Genomic DNA, 21,320 nt, shown 5'->3' on the forward strand with positions numbered 1-21,320 from the left:
TCAGTGTAGATGACTCGTCTCTACACTGACCTCTGGCAGATAAACCCATTGCAGAATGATATAGATTTTGGGGGGGGGGGGGGGTCGTCCTATGATTAACCCACTAAACATTCCAGAGCCTGCAATAAATTCTCTCAATTTGTAGTTGAAAACATGTCAGATGAGAAAAGCCGGATTACTTACCGGTAATGCTCTTTTAATGAGTCCACGACAGCACCCACTGGAGGTATCGGATCCGCCCATTTGGAACAGGAAACCCTACAGGAAAGATAAAAGGGGCGGTCCGCCTTTCCTCCTCAGTTTTACGTTTCAGAGTACCAGAAGGACCGCCAAGGATTAGGCAATGTTCTCTTATTTTAACATCTTTCTTATCCATTATTTGGTAATACTTTAACTATTGATATCTTTAGGGGGGGAAGTGAACGGGTGCTGTCGTGGACTCATTAAAAGAGCATTACCGGTAAGTAATCCGGCTTTTTACTCTTCGCCACGACAGCACCCACTGGAGAGATTCCAGAGACCATCACCTGGGTGGGACCACCGTGCCAAGGATAGTCCTGCCAAAGCTTAAGTCAGAGGTTGATGACAGATCAAGTCTGTAGTGCTTATAGAAGGTAGAAGGGGATGACCAAACTGCCGCCTTACATATAGTTTCAATCGGAACATCTCCCTTTTCCGCCCAAGAGGTTGCCATTGCTCTGGTGGAATGCGCCCTGATGTTCCCTGGAGGATCTTCGTTTTTTGCGGAGTAGGCTAAACGAATGGCCTCTCTGATCCACCGGGAAATGGTGCTCTTCGTGACTCCATACCCCTTCTTACGGCCCTGAAATGAAACAAATAGGGCCCTGCTTTGCCTCCAACTGTTGGACCTCTCAATATATTTTAGGACAGTTCTTTTGACGTCCAGAGTATGGAACTTCTGCTCTTCCGGAGTAGAGGGATTTTTATAGAAGGTTGGGAGGAGTATCTCCTGAGATCTATGATATTTTGTTGCCACTTTTGGCAGGTAGGCAGGGTCAGGTTTTAATACTAATCTGTCTTGGTATTCTTGGAAAAAAGGTGGATCTATTGACAAGGCCTGAATATCACCCACTCTTCTAGCTGAGGTCAGTGATACTAAGAGGGCCATTTTAAGTGCTAAGTATTTGAAGGGTATTGTGTCGATCGGCTCAAAGGGGTCTACCGTTAGGGCGTCTAAGACCAGATTTAGATCCCATGTAGGGACGGAGGGTATGTGGATTGGAGCTATTCGTTCACATGCTGTAATGAAACGAGTTATCCACTTGTTGCCCGCTATATTATGGCCATATAGTGCTCCTAATGCCGATATTTGTACTCTCAGTGTATTTACTGCTAAGCCTAAGTGTTTCCCCTTCTGCAGAAATTCCAAGATTGGGATTATCGGAACTTCTGTTGTATGAGGTACTGTATGGAATTGAAGAAATTTTTTCCATATTCTAGTATAAATCTGGGTCGTGGACTGTTTTCTACTTTGTAGTAGTGTAGCAATTAAGGACTCCGAGAATCCTCTTGTCCTCAATAACTGCCTCTCAAATTCCACGCCGTCAAGTGCAAGCTGAGCACTTGAGGGTGGAAAAAGGGGCCCTGGGAGAGTAGATTGGCAGTCGGAAGGATCCAAGGATCTGTTATCGACATAATCTGCAGCCACGAAAACCACGGTCTTTTTGGCCAGAACGGTGCTATTAAGATTATTCTGGCTTTGTCGTCTCTGATCTTCCGAATTACTTGAGGTAGGAGGATCAATGGAGGGAACGCATACGCTAGGTTGAAATTCCATGGAGCTAGAAAGGCGTCCAGTATGTTTGGGTGATCTGACGGAGATAGGGAGGCAAAGGTTTTTATCTGCCTGTTCTCCCTTGTGGCGAAAAGATCCACCTCGGGTTGTCCCCATGCGGCTACTATGTCCCTGAAGACCTTCCGATTGAGGCACCACTCTCCTTGTCGTAGAGTGTGACGGCTTAGGAAGTCTGCCTTTTGATTGCTCTCGCCTCTTATATGAAGGGCCGAGAGGGACAAAAAATAGTTTTCTGCTAAGTTTAAAATTTTTGCCGCTGAAGACATCAGAGTCTCTGATCGAGTTCCTCCTTGTCTGTTTATATATGCCACTGTGGTGGTATTGTCCGACAGGATCCTTACATGCTTCTGTTGGAGCTGCGGAAGGAAGTTGTATAGAGCATAGAACACTGCAGTCAGTTCTTTTAAATTAGATGAGTAATCACATTCCTCTTTACTCCACCTTCCCTGATAAAACCCATTCTCCATGTGGGCTCCCCAGCCCTGGGGACTGGCATCGGTGGTTACAATACAGGATGGAACTATAACCCATGGGACTCCTGAACATAAATGGTCATCGTCTAACCACCACTCTAGGGAAGTCAAGACTTCTTGTGACAGGGTTATTTTGCTCTGTAAATAACCACTATGTCGTTTATCCTCCTGGAGGATCTGGTGTTGTAGTGTACGGACATGGTACTGGGCCCACCGGACTGCCGGGGTGCAAGAATTTAGTGATCCTAATAGTGACATTGCTCCTCTTAAGGATACACGTGGTTTAACTATAGCTGCTTGTATTTTTTGTTTTATGAGGATGATTTTTACCTGGGGTAGTAGACATCTCTGGGTCAAGGAATCTAGTTGAAATCCTAGAAAAGTCTGGAGAGATTGCGGATCGAGTCTGGACTTTTGGATATTGATGATCCAGCCAAGGCTCTGAAAAGAGGAGACTGCGTCAGTCACGCGTTCAGTACATTGTTTGACCGAATTCCCAATTACTAGGAAGTCGTCTAGATATGGTACAATTAGTGTGTCCTTTTGGCGAAGGTAGGCCATCACTTCTGCCATCACCTTGGTAAATATTCTTGGTGCCGTGGAAAGCCCGAAGGGCATGGCCGCGTATTGGAAATGACGAATCCTGCCCTCGACTTCCACTGCGACTCTTAGGTATTTCTGGAATCTGTTGTGTATAGGGAGATGATAATAAGCATCTTTTAAATCAATCCCTGCCATTACGCAATTTGGAAAAAGAAGCTTTATAGTGGATCTAATCGATTCCATTTTGAACTTATAATTTTTTATAAATGAATTTAGCTTCTTTAAATTAATAATGGTTCTAAATGTACCGTCTGGTTTAGACACCAAAAACAGGGGAGAGTAAAAGCCTCTACCCTGTTGTTCCTCAGGGACGTCAACTAAAACTTTTTTGGCTAGCAGGACTCGAATCTCGTCTTCGAGAGCCTTTTGCTGAAGTGAGGAATTAAGGCGAGTTATAACAAAGAACTCATAGGGGATTCGAAGGAATTCAATCTTTATTCCTTCCTTGATTATTTTCAAAATCCATGGGTTTGACGTAATTTGTTCCCATTTGGTAAAAAAAAAATTTTAATCTGCCCCCAACCGGTGGGTCTAAACTTTTAATTTTTCTCTCTCCTATATGTTGGCCCTCTGAAGATGGTACCCTTCTGCTTTTCGTCTTTCGTGGCCCATCTCGTTCTGTCCGATTGTCTTCTTCTCCCGAATGGCAGTCTTTTAAAGGTTTTCCTATAAAACGGAATGGGAGAATCACTGAAGGCCTTTTTTCTTTCTTTTGCCTTGGCGAGAATTTCGTCTAAGGCTTTTCCGAAGAGGAACTCACCCTCGCATGGGGTTGCACTAATTTTGGACTTTGACTGTGCATCCCCTTTCCAGCTTTTTATCCAAAGCGCGCGTCTGGCGTTATTCACCAGGGCTGCCGACCTTGCTGCCAGTCTTAGGGTGTCCGCTGAAGCGTCTGCCATAAAGGCAGCTGCCCCTCTTATCAACGGGATGGCTGCACGCAGTTTGTCTCTTGACACTCTTTGCTCAATCTGCTGGTCTAATTGATCTAGCCATACCAGCATTGACCTAGCAGTACATGTGCTGGCTATTGCGGGTTTGAATACCCCGGTGGTGGACTCCCAGGACCTTTTGAGCGAAGATTCAGCCTTTCGGTCCAATGGGTCTGCTAACAATCCTGCGTCCTCGACCGGGATCGAGGTTTGTTTGGAAGTGGAGGATATGACAGCGTCCACTTTTGGTATTTTAGACCATTTTAATAGATCTTCATCAGTGAACGGGTACTTCCGTTTTGAGGCGGATGGGAGAAAACCCCTCTGGTCGTGTTTTTCCCATTCCCTTTTGATGAGATCTTTAATTGCCGGTATTACTGGAAATGGTCTCCTCTTTTTTTCTGCCAATCCCGCAAACATAATGTCCTGCGCGGTCTGGGCTCCCCTTTCCTCTTCACACCCCATAGTGTTTCTAACCGCTTTTACCAGGTTATCTACGCTGTCCAGAGGAAAACATGCGCGTCCTTCCGCCTCCGAGGATGATGATGAGGACGTGGAAGCGGAGTCTGAGTTTAAATCCTGTTCTTCCTCTGACTCTGAACTAACAATAACCTGTTTTCTATGACTGGACTCTGCGGGAGTGCTGGCGCGGTTGATGGCTTGTATTTCCTCCCTAATTATGGCTCGGATATCCTGAGAAGATATCGTCGACCCCTGCCTGGTCTCTTTAATGCATTGTTTGCAGAGCTTTTTGGGGTAGGAGTCAGGGAGAGGCTCTGAACATAATGCGCATTCTTTATGTTTTGTTTTTCCTTTTTTCTTTGACTAAAACGGGAGGTCAAAGGTAAAGAGGGGGGGGGAGGGGAGGAGGTTAGCTTAATAGGTAGAGCATATGCTTTGCACACTCACCCAGTGAAGCTTAATACCGGTTCAGATGGCTGAGACGGTTTGGATCGGGTTTCTGCTGCCTCGCTCCTGCGGGCAGTCTCCGTCCTGGCGCTGCGGTCCCTGGTGGAGTTGCCCCCAGCTGAATCCCCTGCTGGGGTCTGCGACTCTGCGGGGGACGACATGTTCCAACGTTGCAGCGCTGCAGCGCTGTTTTATCTGTATCCATATTGTAGCCCCGGAAGTCGCCAGTCACAGGGCGCATGCGCCGTGTCATCGCCATCTTACCCCGGAAGTTCAACCATCACTTCCGGGGTATAGGAGCGTCGGGCGCCGGCCTGCTCCCGCGCCACCGCAATTACACACGCGGCTCGCGCGCACATGGCCTCACCATCCACGCTATACCCCCACCGATGGGGATGGGGGGGGGGAGGATCCCCCGGATGCCAGACCGGCGCGCTCCCTGGTAAGACCGGGCGGCCCTCCCCGGACCCGGCCATTACCAATATGCCACCAGACGAGGGGGGAGCCGTCAAACGGAGTCTCCCCCGACGCTGCCTCCGGACCGCAGCCCCTGCCGTTCCCGAAGAGACCGCACAGGCGGATGCATGGCCCAGGTAAGATCCTGCAGGATCCTGCTCCATTTGGAACAGGAAACCAAAAACTGAGGAGGAAAGGCGGACCGCCCCTTTTATCTTTCCTGTAGGGTTTCCTGTTCCAAATGGGCGGATCCGATACCTCCAGTGGGTGCTGTCGTGGCGAAGAGTAAAAATATCAATAGAACTGAGTACTAAGACCGCACAGAACACAATGAGGAAGACTATGTGGTGGCCTTCTAACTTGGAGGTAATTCTCAAAGTAGTGTGGCGCCCCCCAGGAGTATGGTTGCCACAGTGGCATTACCTTCCTCCTAGGGAGTGTGATGTCATGCCTGGAAGCAATGAAGGGTCTCTCTAGCAGTTAGTCAATGCACACAACAGTTCCCTTTCCAGGCCAGCAGAGGGAGCTCTGAACCAAAACTGGGGGGGGGGGGGGGGGGGGGGGGGAGAAAGAGTTGCTCTCTGGGGGCCAGGAAGATGAAAATTTAGGGAGTTCTGTGAGGGGGGCGAAGTGTGTAGACGTGAGGGGAAGAGTGGGGAGATTGAGCAGAGAGTTGAGGTTCATTCCCAGCTAGAGCACATGAACTAGAGCCTGGTCTCCAAGGTTGTATGGATACTGACGGTCCTGCAACAGAAACCAGAGGAATAGGAAGCTGTAAATACTCTATTCCCATCAAAGACTCGGAGGCACCACAGCGACGTGTGAGCCAAAGGAGATAGAAGTCTACAGCTGTCTGCCATACAAGGGAGTTCTAAAGAGAATAAGCAAGTGGAACTTCAGTGTAACACCGTACTGCAAGTACCTAAAATTAAGCGCTAGAGAGGAGACCACACAACCCGTCTGACAGAGAGATTCCTAAGTTGCTTCCAGGCTAATCAGCTCCTGTGCCATCTGTTACCTGGACCCTGGACTGCACTTACAAAGCAAAGGTAAAGAAACTACATTCTGCTGTGTCCTTGCCTTCTTTCTGCAACTTCTTCAGCACCGCTACATCTCTGTGCCAGACACTGCACCCTGTTCCTCAACCCCTATTCTCTTCATCTACACTGCCCTGGGACTACAGCCCTACCTGTGGAGAGCTAACACATCACTGCTGCACCCCACCATCTGTCCCAGAGGATCTGTCTGCAGCGTCAGCTTAACACCTCCCTTGCCGAACACCACAGGTGGCGTCACGAATCACTCAAACTTTATTCCATCACTCAACCCCTTTTACATGGGCGCACAGGGCCACGGACCGGGTCACCGCTGCTGTGACATTCCCCTTTGAGAGACCAGCCTGGTACCGAGTACCCCACAGCAGCTTAATGAATGCTGTGGGTCTGAACGCTAGGAACCTCCTTATTCTTGAGAATGTGGAACTGGAACCTGGGAACCATGGTCTGAACAGTCCAATCTTGAATGGAGTGGAGGCGTGCATGCTCAACATCCGCTCCATTCATTGCCTACAAGACTGCAGAATTATATGGCCCAGAATCTCTCACCATAAATGAAGCAGAGTTCGAGCATGCACACCTCCACTCCATTCAAGGTAGCTCTCGAGGTCCAGATCCTAACAATTGGACCTCCACTGATCAGTAAACTGCAACCAAATTACCCCAAGGATAGAGGATTATTTACCATCTTGGGAATAATCTTAAATGATGTCAGAAAGCCTCATTTGTAGAGGTATGGATTTTGCTATATTTTTTTCCACCCAAGTTTGCAGTGGCACATGCTTCTCATCCACTGTGTTGCTTTTAACTCATCTTAAGCTCATGCTGTAGACGACTCAGAATGGGAGTGGTAGAAGGTGTTGAAATTCCTTTATTTCACAAACAAGATATTTTAAAAAAAAAATTTATTGAAGCAATAAACTATTTAGTGTGACTAATGTGATTACAGGGTAGACTTGGAAGTCCTTGACCAGCTCTATACATAGATTATCAGGATACATGTTAGTTGTCGATATCGTGCTGTGTTTTTCAGGGTCCATTTTAGCATTATGGATGCCCCTTGCTTGCAGTGGGGCTGCCTCTGCTTTGTAAAAAGCTTAAAGTATTTGAAAGTAATCCACTTTGTGCCAATAGCAGTTATATAACTAAAGTGTCAAATAACTTTCTTTACATGAATGGCAGCAATATAAGGTGCAATAAGTGCTAGGTTTATGATCGAAGTGGCTATTCATGCACCATATAAATCATCTCATCTCTAGAAGCTCCAACAACCAGCTTAACTCTAAGGAAATTACGAGATTCATGTAAAAGGTTCAATAATGGTGATATTACACAGCATTCTCTTAGTTTCTATTGCATTCATAAAACGATTAAAAAACAAATGATAGTGCTGTGTACAGTACATATGCATCCCCCCCCCCCCCCCCCAAAAAAAAAAGTGCAGAAACTGACCTCTAGGGATAGTTAAGACTTGTGTGGTAGATGGGAGCCAATTGCACATAAATGTACCAATTTATGGGTCAATAAATTATAAACCTGTATATGACTAAGATCAATAAGCATAATTTTTTTTCTGTAAAATAAGTATTCTGTTTAAAAACACTGCCCCCCCCAAAAAAAAAAAAAAAAAAAAAAAAAAAAAGTACCACGTTATAGGCCAATACCAATAACGTGTGCATACTTGTACTATCGTGTGCATACTTGTACTATCGTGTGCATACTTGTACTATCGTGTGCATACTTGTACTATCGTGTGCATCGGTTTCGTATGGCAGCACACAATGGATTCTCTCCAGGATCACATATTGAAAAGGTAATCTTACTAGAATTTTTCCTACAGGAGAATACGGTGGGTATACGAGGTCCCACAAGGACTTGATGTGCTGCTACTTAGGGTTCTATAGTATGCTGCAAAAAAGTACATGCAACCATCATTCTATTCAGGCAAATAGCTAAATATTACTGCCCAGAACAAAGTTTCATTTCTTGCAATTGAGCTGACTTGAGCAAAGAATGTGATACTTGAAGAGAAGGAATGCAGAACTCCAAGCCACGGAGCAGATTGTATCACGTTGTACAGGACTCAACATGCTTTTTCCGCCTTTCGATGTCACAAGCCTACTTCTATACATGTGTCATAAAATCACAACGAAAGCATCAGCTAGGACACTGGATGGAAAATAAAAAGACTTCTCAGATTTCAGTGACTCACATTAAACATCTGTGTAGGGCATTAGTCAAACGGAAGAGAAGTAAAGAGACAGAGCCTTCTTTTTCCTGGTTGTTGCCACAGAAAGGACGCCAGTTCCTTTAATTGCATACTGTAGCCCAGAATGTTTGACTTTCACATGAGAACTTTAAGACTGGAGTCACACCAGCGTATCACATCCGATTGTCATGAGAAAATAAATTGCAGATGTGAGCTGCCCCATAGAGTAACACTGAGCAGCTTGCCATATGATGTTTTATTGCATAGTACTCGGCAGTATGGTACGGTAGTGCGACTCCGGGCTAAGGCCTCCATGCACATCAGACTAATGTCGGCTGAACATGTCGACATTGATGGGTTCAGCTGACAGTCTAGTGTGTATTGGGGCACCGGTCGACTGATCATTGGGAGAGATGTCAACCAAGCATGTCAAGTTTTGGACTGCCTAACGCATCGTTTTCCCAGAGATGAGCTTCCGGCCATCTCTCAGACAACACAAGATTGCTCAGCCAAAACGAGCATTCTTCTGTATGGAAGAGTTGGAGGAGATGGCCATCTGCAGAATGACTGGCCAAGCATTGTTCACCTAATATCCATCTAAATGGACGTATATTTTTTATCCCATTTGTGTTAATAGGTGTAATCTCTCTCAGTTGTAGGTTTCCACAATGTATGTACATGTGAATGCTTAGCTAGACTCGGAAGGCCCCCAAATTATGTTCCCTGGGTGAGGAGCGTCATAAGAGCAATTTAAATACCTGGCTTAAAAGTCAAGGAGTATACATGGTTACCTGGGGGGGGGGGGGCCACACACACACACACACACACACACACACACACACACACACACAGAAAGATAGTAGAACCTGCTACTCAAAACCTCATTAAAGCAAGTGATAGCAAAACAATAAGAGGGCATTTACCAATGTCTCTTTAAGGGAATGTATAGGGGCCAACTTTAAAACTGGTAAAGACTCATAACTGAGGTATGGTAATGGGAAGAGCCTGAGAAATAAAGGTGTGCCTAGTGCACAGGACAGCTACTAAAAGTAGCAGAAGAACAAGAATAGATGTATACTTTGTATATTTGAGAACTAAAGTCTCATCTCAATAAAAGCTGTGAAAGATCTTGTATGACTGACATGACATTTACACTGAGCTATTCTGAAGGTCTTGAGTCACAAGAGAGGCAATGTAAGCTCTTGTAAGCAGCGCTCGCTCTTCTTTGGAGAATTACATGTTATTTGTAGGCTTCCGTATTTTGTGATAGTTTATTTTCCCTGACGGAGAAGCACTGGGGAATAAGCTGGTGCTATTCAAATGCAGTGAGCCTACTGTACAAATAAAATAATCAGCTATTGCACTGATCAATGTGGGTTGTATTTTATAGCATTTTCAGCCTGTTTATGCCAAGATGTGAAGGTAGATATAGAAATTGTTACCTTGGCCTGGATGTCACCAGTAGGAGTAAATTTTTCCAGGTCTTAATATAGCCTGCCCTATGCGTAAGGCAAATAGTCGTCATCATGGCACTGACTACATTAAAAAAAAAAAAAACAAAAAAAAAACAAAAAAACCCATGATTGAAAAACAAAACAAAAACTCTGCATATGCATAATCCAACTGCATATGCCATGGTCAGATTTGTACAGAATAAGCCAAAAACCTAACCCTTAAAGCATAGCTCCCAACCATCCCAGATTCAGCAGGACTTTTCAATTTGAGGGAGCAGTCCCGAATCCCACTCACTCTCTGTGCAATGTTTTCTCATCATTTCTCCTCTGGGCACACGAATTAAAATAATGCTCTTTTCTGGTGATCTGATCTCCCTGGGAATCGAACCCATAACTTGTTACATTGCAGGCAGCAGCTAAAGTTATGAGCCACAATCTGCGTCAACATCTACATCATTTTCAATACTTGAAGCTGCATTGAAGGCTCTGAATCTACAGGCATATTATACGAATACTTCTGTATCTGTAAAATTTCTATGTCTCTGTATTCTAGTTGGAAAATAAGTACGATTTTTTTCTTCCAAAAAAGAAAAAAAGAATTAAAATGTAATTTTAATTACGATTGTACTTAGGTGTCATCTGATGGGAATACTACTCCCACCCAGTTATGGCTTTTGTCACATATACAGAGACCGCATGAGCCGATGATGGGAGAAAAGTCTTCATCCGGCGCCCAAGTTAATTTGTAAAAAAAAAAAAACAAAAAAAAAAAAAACACCACTACACACCACATTGACAATCACATACAATATACATACTAACCGAACACTAATCCCCGACACCCTTGTCTCCTGCAATCCTATAAAAAAAATAAACAAACGTATACTCCCTGTCCGCCATAGTCCCTTTAATACCGAGTGTCCCACGTCGATGTCGCCCAGCGATACACTGCGAGAGCGATTACCTCTTGTCAGTGTATCACCCGAGCTTCCATAGAGATTTCACGGAATTACATCAGCTGATCAGTTCAGGTGCTCTCACAGCACCGCTCCATGAGAAAAGTTGTCATACAGCGGTAGTGCCGCGAGAGCACCAGAGCTGATGAACTCCGGTGAACTCACAGCGGCTAAGTGATGCACTGCGGGAGCAATTACTTCCTGTCAGTGTATCACCGGAGGTAGGGTAGAGCGGTCACATTTCCTAATGTGACTGTTCTACACGCAAGATCGTCGTGGGACTACGCCAGAGAGGATAGTATTATATGTTGGTTTATGAATTATTTTTGCTGCAGGAGACAAGGACGTTGGGGATTAGGCATTCAGTAAGTATGATTAATTAATAGTCAACAAAAGAATCTGTGTGATTATTTCAAATAAAGGACTTTATTCTGGCTGTGTGTATATTTACCATACAACTATAGGATTAGTAATGGATACCGTATATACTCGAATATAAGCCGAGATTTTCAGCCCGTTTTTTTGGGCTGAAAGTCCCCCTCTCGGCTTATATTCGAGTCATATACACCGGGGGGGTCAGAGGGGGAAGGGGGCGGGGGTGTCAGGTCATACTTACCCGTCCTGACGCTGTGTCATGAGCCCCCAGCTTCTCCCCGTGCTCTCTCTTCCTGCCTTCAGCGGTCACGTGGTGCAGCTCATTAAAACTCATGAATATGCGCATATCATGAGTTTTAATGAGCGGCACCACGTGACCGCTGAAGGCAGGAAGAGAGCGCGCGGAGAAGCTGGGGGCTCAAGACACAGCGTCAGGACGGGCAAGTATAGCGATACTCACCTGTCCTGTGTCCATCGCTGCTTGCTGCTGTCTGTCATCGGTCAGTGACTTGAGACAGCAGAGGGCGCGGTGACGTGATTAGTGCACGCCGCGCCCCCTGCAGTCTGAATGTCACTGACTGATGACGTGGCAGATAGCGGTGAGCAACCATGGACGCAGGACAGGTGAGTGTCATTTTTTTTATTTTTACATGCTGCAGCAGCGGCAGCATATGGGGGAATAATCTTAAGGAGCTTCTAATGGGGGCAGTATATGGGGGAACAATATGGAGCTTCTAATGGGGGAACAATATGGAGCTTCTTATGGGGGCAGTATATGGGGGAATAATCTATGGAGCATTTCCCACCCTAGGCTTATACTCGAGTCAATAAGTTTTCCCAGTTTTTTGTGGCAAAATTAGGGGGGGTGTCGGCTTATACTCGAGTATATACGGTAGGTGTCTTATAGACGCCTCTCCATTATAACCTGTGGGCTTGATGTCACCTTTGTATTGTCAGGTAACAACCCCACTTGCCACCACTACAGGGCAAGTGGGAAGAGCGAGGCTAAGTGGTAGAATTGGCGCATCTATAAGATGCGCCATTTCTGGGGCAGCTGAGAGCTGATGTTTTTATCCTCGGCGGGATGCCGATATACATGGCCTCTTCTGTTGTGAGTTCATTTTCCCCTTCACTACTGAGGCCCGAGGAACTCCCTCTTGTGGTAATGAAAGGTAGTGAGCCTGATTATCAAACACCTGAGCCTAATGATGATGACTGGCTGAGTGGAGTTACTGACTGGATATAAGGCTGCCAATGCCCTTCTGCTCTGCGGGTGATTTCTCTGTGGGATCCTTGGAGACCAGTCTGAATTCCTGCTCTTCTAAAGCTAAGTTTTCTGCATTTGTGCTTTGACTTTGTTTTGCCTTGTTTTTCTGGATTTCTGCCATTCCCTGCTGGGGTGAGCTGAATTCCTTTAGCTCTGTCTTCTGAAAATACCTGAGTGCTGATTTAGTTTTTGAAGCCTAGCTGCTTCAGGGTCTTTTTCCATATCAGCTTGTTGGCATATTTCTTTGATAGGGTTTTGGCAGATTGCAGACAGCAACCTTCCTTTCCTGTTCTGTTTAGTTAGGCTGAGCAAACAATGGGGCCCAAGCTATCTTTCTATCTGTGTGAGTGTTTTTTCATCTTGCTTCACCGTCACTATATGTTGGGGGCCGCCTTTTACTTTGGGGTCTGCTCTGGGGCAGTTTAGATTTCCTTTTCTGTCTTTAGGCTATTTAGCTCTCCAGCTGTGATCGAGGGGTCTAGGGCACCGTAGGAACCCCCCACGGCTACTGCTAGTTGTGTTGATAGGTTCAGGGGTCTGCAATCTGATAGTTGCCAACTTCTCTGGTTTTCTGGACGTAGCTTCTATTTTTGTGTCTGCCTCCTACGGTGACTCAATCATAACACTCTTCCCAGGTTATTAATATCAGCCTGCAGCTGTCTGCCTAGCCTTTGCTGGTTAGATTTTATAGGGAGGACCCCATGTCAATTTTTTCTGGGGTTCCCCTGTAAACTAGCTAGTAAAGGCTATACAAACATCTGTGAGCTGATATTAATAGACCGGGAACCTTTATGGCTATTGGCTCCTTTCCAGAAATATAACATCAGCTCTCAGTGGTCGGCTTTCCCTCTCCTGGTTATGAAAGTTATGTGGGAGCCAGAGCAATTTTTTTTTTCTTTTTTTAAACTTTTTGAAAAATACAGATATTGTGTTTCATGCAGATTTATGACAGTTGCTGTTTTGTTACAGCATATGTAGGTTAATTTTGTTATTAATGAGGGTATCTGGCTGACACGTGTCATTACTAAACTTTGGGCTTGGTATATATTTTACATACATATATTTGTTTTGTGTGTAAACAAATTTGAATATGGTATGTATTAACATTGTGGTCTTTAACGGAGAATGAAAAAAATAGGTTGAACAATGAAATTACATCAATTTTTTTTATTAATATATCTTTATCTACCTCTATGGATTTATAGAACTGCAGGAAAAGCGCAACAAAATGCATAGGTATAAAAATCTCACAGATTTTCCACTGCTTTTCCGCCTAGAGATACAGAAACCTTGCAGAAATTTCTGCAAGCAAATACGCAACATAGGCACAGTCTTAAAATAAGGAAAAAAAAAAAAAAAGTTAGTACTGCCCCAAAGTTGTTTTAGTTGTTGAGTAGAAGATGACTGGAGCAAACCAACCCAATTATGAATCCTCCTGTAATGAGGCAGCACTTCAAACTGAAGAAGGTTGTCTGATACTTAAGATTTTGTTTGTCTTTGTTAAACTTAAGGAAACATTCACAAACTGTGCCTGCCAAGAGAACACTTAAGGGGGCTTCACACATAGCGATATCACTAGCAATATCGCTAAAGCGTCACCGATTTTAAGACGCAGCAGCGATATCGCTTTATGTGACACTTACCTCTGACCGGCTCCCCCACTGGCTATCGCTGATTGCGCGAGACCGCCCTGGGCCATTTCTCGTCGGCGACTTCCTGCTGGCGCCGACGAGCGACGCGTGGACGTCTTCATCGCCACGTCTGACAGGTGAGTGTGGCGCCCCTGAGGCTTCAGTCGCCACAGAGGTACTGCACCTCCTCCTGAGGTGTGGTGCCCCCACCATCCAGGTAAGGTGGGAACTCCTGACCACGCTCCAACACTCTCATATCCCACACAACACAGTAGTTCAGCAAAGCCACATTGTGGCTCCTTGCTTAGAGTGTAGCAGAGCACCTTTGGTGGTTCCCTGCTTGGAGGCGGGTGGAGTTTAGAATACATAAAGAGCGGGAAGGGTCAGTCAGTCAGTGAGTGAGTGAGTCACTCGGAGAGGAGTGAGGATCCCTGGAAGAGGGATGGAGGAAGGAGTGCTGCAGCTGCCTCAGTGATCTGAGCCAGCTGGCACAGGAAAGGAAAGAAGGAGAAAGACATTGGCTGAAACCTGACCTTCTATGAAAGAGAGGGATTAGTACGGAATGAAGGAGTAAAAGGGAACAGAGAGGACGTGGGTTAGAGGAGAACCCTGCCTAGAAGTTCTAAGCGCAAGGCCGGGGCCCGGTCCCCGAGGTTGTATGGACACTAATGGTTCTGCAGCAGACACCGGTGGAGTAGTGGGCTGTAAATGCACTACTCCCATCTCAGACTTGGGGGCACAACAGCAACTTGGATAGTGAGCCGGGATTCAGGAGTAAGGAGTCCCCAAAGCAGGCTACAGCTGTCTGCCGTACAAGTAGAGTTCTTGGGAACATCTGTCAGGAGGCACTCCAGTGTAACTCAGTACTAGGAGTACTTCACACTCAAAGGCGCTATAGAGGAGACGTTCAGAAAGGTACATGTTGGCGGAGTGTTGAAAGGGAGCATCCCATCTTGCCTGGAGGTTGACTGAGCCCAGGACCCGGAGGACACAGCACGGAGGCAGGCATCTGTGTGAACTACAGACTGAGTAAAGCTTTGGAACTACATCCCCTGGTGTCCTCCACTTATTCCCGCACTACTACCTCTGGGCACCGGCCTCTACACCGCCTGTGCCTCTCCTCCATTGCTACATCTACACTGCCCTGGGACTACAGCTCCACCTGTGGGGAGCTTCACCATCTTGGCTGCAACCCACCACCAGTCCCAGAGGATCTGCATGCAGCGTTGGCCTAAGGCCTCTTTCACACTTCCGTTTTTGACAGTCAAGATCCGCCAATTTTGAAAAAAAAACGGATCCTCTCTCTCTCCCGGCCAGCGGTTCCTTTAAGTTTCCTCATTTTCCGTCTAAAAACGGATCCTGTGCCATCCGTTCACATCAGTTGAGAACGGATCCGCTTCTCTGCCTTTTTGGCGGATTTTAACTGATGCAAATAACTGAAGTGTGAAAGAGGCCCAACACCTCACTTGCCGAACACCACAGGTGGCGTCAAACTATTCATAAACTTTATTTCATTGTTCATTCATCCCCTTTTTGCCATGGAGCCCCAGGGGCACAGACCGGGTCACAGCTTCCGTGACAACTCCCATTGAGATCACCGGGCCCGGTACCGAGTACCTTGCTAGGTCCTGGTGGGGCGCTCCATAAGTAACGACCGCTGCTGCATCGCTGGTGAGGTCTGCCTGTTTGCCAGCTCACTAGCGACCATTTAGCGATGCACCAGCGATCCTGACCGGGTCATATCGTTGTCGGGATCACTGGTGCATCGCTAAATGTAACGGGACCCTTAGGGTGCATTTACTTTGCTCAATTATTGGGTAGGGGCACTCCTAGGGACGTTCGTTTTCCCATAACCATGCAGAGTAAACACAATGTCAGTCATCCAACAAGCAAAATGCAGGTTTGCGTGAACTGACCTTTTGGATGGTTTAAAAGAATTGTTCTCGGCAGCACATCATCTTGTGTAAGTGTGGGAGGAGCGCCCCCCCTGTCAGATGCCCGGGCCGGAACCAATGGGGCAGTCATCCAGGTTCCGGGGGAAACTTATCAGCGAGTCACCGGAGGAGGAAAAAAACAAAAATGCAAGCCAAGTCAAGAAAACCGGAGAGGTTGGTAGCTAGCGGATTGCAGACCCCTGATCCTATTCACAACAGTAGCCATGGGGTGTTCCTACGGTGGTCCTAGACACCTCGTTCACAGCTGGAGAACTAAATAAACCTAAAGAAAGAAAGGGGACTCTAAACTGCCCCAGAGCAGACCCCAAAGCAATAGACAGCCCCAAACATGTATTGACGGTAAAAACAGAGGACAACACAAACACAGACAGAAAGACAGGCAGCAAACGATGGGGCCCTCACTAACTAGATAGGACAGGAAATAAAAGCAACTGTCTGCAATCACGCAAAAATCCTGCCAAAAATAATGTCCAACACATCTGATAGAAAAGGCCTTGAAGTCACTAGACTTCAAAATCACTATATCAGCACTCAGGTATATTCTGAAAACAGAGCAAAGCGATCAACTGATCAGAGAAAAAAAGCCGGATTACTTACCGGTAATGCTCTTTTAATGAGTTCACGACAGCACCCACTGGAGGTATCGGATCCGCCCCATTTGGAACAGGAAACCCTACAGGAAAGATAAAAGGGGCGGTCCGCCTTTCCTCCTCAGTTTTGCATTTCAGAGTACCAGGAGGACCGCCAAGGATTAGGCAATGTCTTGTACTTATATCTTTACTTATCCAACTTTAGCAGATATACTTTTAACATTGATATTTGTAGCAGGGAGGGAAGTGAGCGGGTGCTGTCGTGGACTCATTAAAAGAGCATTACCGGTAAGTAATACGGCTTTTTACCCTCCGCCACGACAGCACCCACTGGAGAGATTCCAGAGACCATCACCTGGGTGGGACCACCGTGCCAAGGACAGTCCTGCCAAAGCTTAGGTCAGAGGTAGACGAAAGATCAAGTCTATAGGGCCTGGATATCACCCACTCTCCTAGCGGATTGTGGGTATGTGAACCGGAGTTATTCTTTCACATGCCGTAATGAATCGTGATATCCACTTATTCCCTGCTATATTATGGCCATACAGCTCCCCCAAAGCAGACACCTGTACTTTCAGTGTGTTTACTGACAAGCCCAATTTCTTTCCCTTTTGTAGGAACTCTAAGATAGGGACTATTGGGACTTCTGCTGTATGAGATGCTGTATGAAACTCTAGGAATTTCTTCCATATTCTTTTATAAATTTGGGTTGTGGACTGCTTCCTGCTCTGCAGGAGCGTAGTAATTAATGATTGCGAAAACCCTCTTGATCTTAATAGGTGCCTTTCAAGTTCCACGCCGTCAAGTGTAAGTTGTCCACTTGAGGGTGGAAGAAAGGGCCTTGGGAGAGTAGGTTGGGGTTTGAGGGGAGAACCCAAGGGTCTGTCACTGACATAATTCGTAGCCACGAGAACCACGGTCTCTTGGGCCAGAATGGTGCTATCAGGATTACTCTCGCCTTTTCCTCTCTGATTTTCTGAATCACTTGTGGCAGGAGAATCAATGGAGGGAAGGCGTATGCCAGCTTGAATCTCCATGGGGCCTGGAGGGCATCCAGTATGTCTGGGTGATCTGCTGGAGACAGGGAAGCAAAGGTCTTTGTCTGTTTTCCCTTGTGGCAAAGAGGTCCACTTGAGGATGCCCCCATAGAGCCACTATGTTCTGGAAGATTTGGTGATTGAGGCACCACTCCCCTTGCCGAAGTGTGTGTCGGCTTAAGAAATCTGCTTCTTGATTGTCCTCTCCTCTGATATGAAGAGCTGAGAGGGACAACAAATTGCTTTTGGCTAAGTCTAAGATTCTTGCCGCAGAAGACATCAGAGTCTCTGATCGAGTACCTCCTTGTCTGTTTATGTAGGCCACTGTGGTGGTGTTGTCCGACAGGATCCTGACATGTTTCTGTTGGAGCTGTGGAAGGAAATAATGTAGAGCATAGTATACTGCTGTCAGTTCTTTTAAATTAGACGAGTATTCTCTTTCCTCTCTATTCCATCTTCCTTGACAAAAGCTATTCCCCATATGGGCTCCCCAGCCTTGGGGGCTAGCGTCGGTGGTCAGGATACTAGATGGTACTATGACCCATGGGACTCCTGAGGATAGATGGTCATCCTCTAACCACCATTCCAGAGAAGTCAAGACCTCCTGCGTTAGAGTTATCTTGCTCTCGAGGTGACCACCATGTCGCCTCTCCTCCTGGAGGATCTGATGCTGGAGTGTGCGGACATGATAATGGGCCCACCGGACTGCAGGGGCACAGGAATCTAGCGACCCCAATAGCGACATTGCCCCTCTCAGAGACATGCGTGGTCTATCTATGGCTGCCTCTACTTTCTCTTTTGTTAGTGCAATCTTTACCTGCGGAAGTAGACATTTCTGGGTTATGGAGTTCAATTGGAACCCCAAAAACATCTGGAGGGATTGCGGAACGAGCCTGGACTTCTGTATATTGATGATCCAGCCTAGGTCCTGTAAAGACGAGATTGCATCAGCCACTCTCTCGGTACATTGGGTATCTGAGTTCCCGATTATTAGGAAGTCGTCTAAGTAAGGTACGATTAAAGTATCTTTTTGACGAACATAGGCCATCACCTCGGTGAAGATTCTTGGTGCTGTTGAGAGGCCGAAAGGCATGGCTGTGTATTGAAAATGACGGACCTTGCCATCGAATACCACTGCGACCCTTAGATATTTTTGGTATCTATTATGGATAGGAAGATGATAATAAGCATCTTTTAAGTCAATCCCCGCCATCACACAATTTGGAAAGAGAAGCTTTATGGTGGATCTGATTGATTCCATCTTAAACTTATAATTTTTAATAAACGTATTAAGCTTCCTTAAATTAATAATTGTTCTAAATGTACCATCTGGTTTGGAAATTAAAAATAAGGGAGAGTAGAAGCCTCTACCTTCCTGTCCCTCTGGGACCTCTACTAAAACCCCTTTGCATAGTAAGCTACGAATCTCTTCTTCGAGGGCCTTTTGTTGGGCCATAGAGTTACGGCGGGTTAGGACAAAGAAATCATAAGGATCTTGAAGGAATTCTATTTTCATTCCTTCTTTAATAATACTCAAGATCCATGGGTTTGAGGATATTTGTTCCCATTTTGGATAAAAGAACCGTAATCTACCCCCTACAGGTGGGTCTGATTCTTTAATTTCTATTTTCCCTTCGGAACGTTGGACCCCTGAACATGGTACCCTTTTGTTTCTCTTTTGTGGCCCATCTATTTGGTCTTTCCGTTTGCCTCCTTCTTCCAAACGGTCGCCTCTTAAAGGTTCTCCTATAGAAAGGGATAGAAGAGTCAGGGAACGCCTTCTTCCTTTCCTTTGGCGAGTATCTCGTCTAGGGCTTTCCCGAAGAGAAACTCACCCTCACACGGGGTTGCACAGATCTTAGCCTTCGATTGCGCGTCCCCCTTCCAGCTCTTCATCCACAACGCCATTCTGGCGTTGTTCACTAGAGCTGCTGATCTTGCTGCCAGCCGTAGAGTGTCTGCCGACGCATCAGCCATAAAGGCAGCTGTCCCCCTTATCAATGGGATAGCGGCCCTTAATTTTTCTCTGGACACCTTTTGCTCGATTTGTTGATCCAGCTGGTCCAACCACACGAGCATGGATCTAGTGGTGCATGTGCTGGCTACCGCTGGCTTAAGTATACCCGTGGTAGACTCCCAAGACCTCTTCAATGATGATTCCGCCTTGCGGTCTAACGGGTCTGCCAACAAGCCTGCGTCCTCTACTGGAATAGCCGATTGTCTCGAAGTAGAGGATACAACGGCATCCACTTTTGGCACTTTGGTCCATTTTAATAGCTCCTCATCGCTGAAAGGATACTTTCTTTTTGAGGCTGATGGGAGAAAACTTCTTTGGTCATTTTTTTCCCATTCCCTCTTTATTAGGGCCTTAATTGCCGGTATTACCGGGAACGCTCTCCTTTTCTTTTCAGCCAATCCCGCAAACATTATGTCCTGTGTGGTTTGGGCACCCCTTGGTTCCTCACACCCCATAGTGCTTCTCACCGACTTGACTAGGTTGTCCACACTGCCTAGGGGGAAACATGACTGTCCCTCCATGTCTGATGATGACGAGGATGTTAGTGAGGAGTCAGAGATTAACCCCCCTTCTTCTGACTCTGAGCTGAGGGTTAACTGCTTCTTGCTGCCAGTCTCTGAGGGAGTTTTGGCGCGGTTAATAGCCTGTATCTCCTCCCTGATTATAGCTCTAATGTCCTTTGTCGACAATGCGGTCCCTTGCTTTGTCTCTTTGGTGCACTGTTTACAGAGCTTCTTAGGGTAGGAGTCAGGGAGAGGTTCCGAGCATAGCGCACATTTATGCTTGGATTTATCCTTTTTCTTGGTCTAGAAGGGGACACCAAGGCGGGGGGGGGGGGGGGGTAGGAGAGGCCAGCTTAGTAGGCAGAGTATATACTTTGCACACTCACCGAGTGAAGCCTTATATTACCGGATCAGATGGCTGAGACATCCTAGGCCTTGATTCTCCTGCTTCATTCCTGCGGCCGGTGTTGCGGTCCCTGGTGGAGCTACCTCCTGCAGAATCCCCCGCTGGAGCGTGTGCTTCCGTTGGGGACGACATTGCTGCATCGCCGCTCAGCTGCGCCGCTGTTTAAATAACCTGCTCCTCTTTTTTTTTTTTCTCTGCCATCCCCCCGGAAGTTGCTCCTCCTCCCAGGGATCACCGCGCGCGTGCCCGACGCTCTCTCAGCCATCCCGCCCCGGAAGTTCAACCATTACTTCCGGGGGGGGGTCAGGAGACTGTGCGCCGGCCGGCTACCGCGCCGCTTCACCGCGCGGCCCCGCTCTCCACGCGGTCCCCTTCTCTATGCACCGCCGCTGGAGTCTCCATTCAAAAGGAGACCTCCATACTCCCTTTTTTTTTTTTTTTTCTTCTGCGCCACTGGCGCTCTTACCGCTCCCGGCAGCGGTGTGTCCCGGTGCCTGCCGGCGCTCTCCTGGGTGAGACGGGGCGGCCCTCCCCGGACCCCGTCATCACCCTTTGCTCACCAGACGAGGGGGAGCCGTCTAAAGGAATCTCCCCCGACGCTGCCTCTGGACCGCAACCCCTGCCGTTCCCAAGGAGACTGCACAGGCGGCGTGCCTGGCCCAGGTATGCTTTTCCT

At 46.8% G+C, this 21,320-nt stretch overlaps 1 protein-coding gene and 1 long non-coding RNA gene across 3 annotated transcripts in view; one reads left to right on the forward strand and one right to left on the reverse strand.

Annotated features, from left to right (window-relative positions):
* The window catches only part of RNF128 (ring finger protein 128), a 349,513-nt gene that overhangs the window by 77,959 nt on the left and 250,234 nt on the right, over positions 1-21,320 (reverse strand). The window lies entirely within an intron of this gene.
* The window catches only part of LOC141048165 (uncharacterized), a 100,629-nt gene that overhangs the window by 56,961 nt on the left and 22,348 nt on the right, over positions 1-21,320 (forward strand). The gene's annotated exons all lie outside the window — the stretch shown is intronic.

Source organism: Dendrobates tinctorius, unplaced genomic scaffold (genome assembly GCF_039654945.1).
Source record: "Dendrobates tinctorius isolate UK_male_01 unplaced genomic scaffold, ASM3965494v1 ptg000133l, whole genome shotgun sequence".
Classification (NCBI taxonomy): Eukaryota; Metazoa; Chordata; class Amphibia; order Anura; family Dendrobatidae; genus Dendrobates; species Dendrobates tinctorius.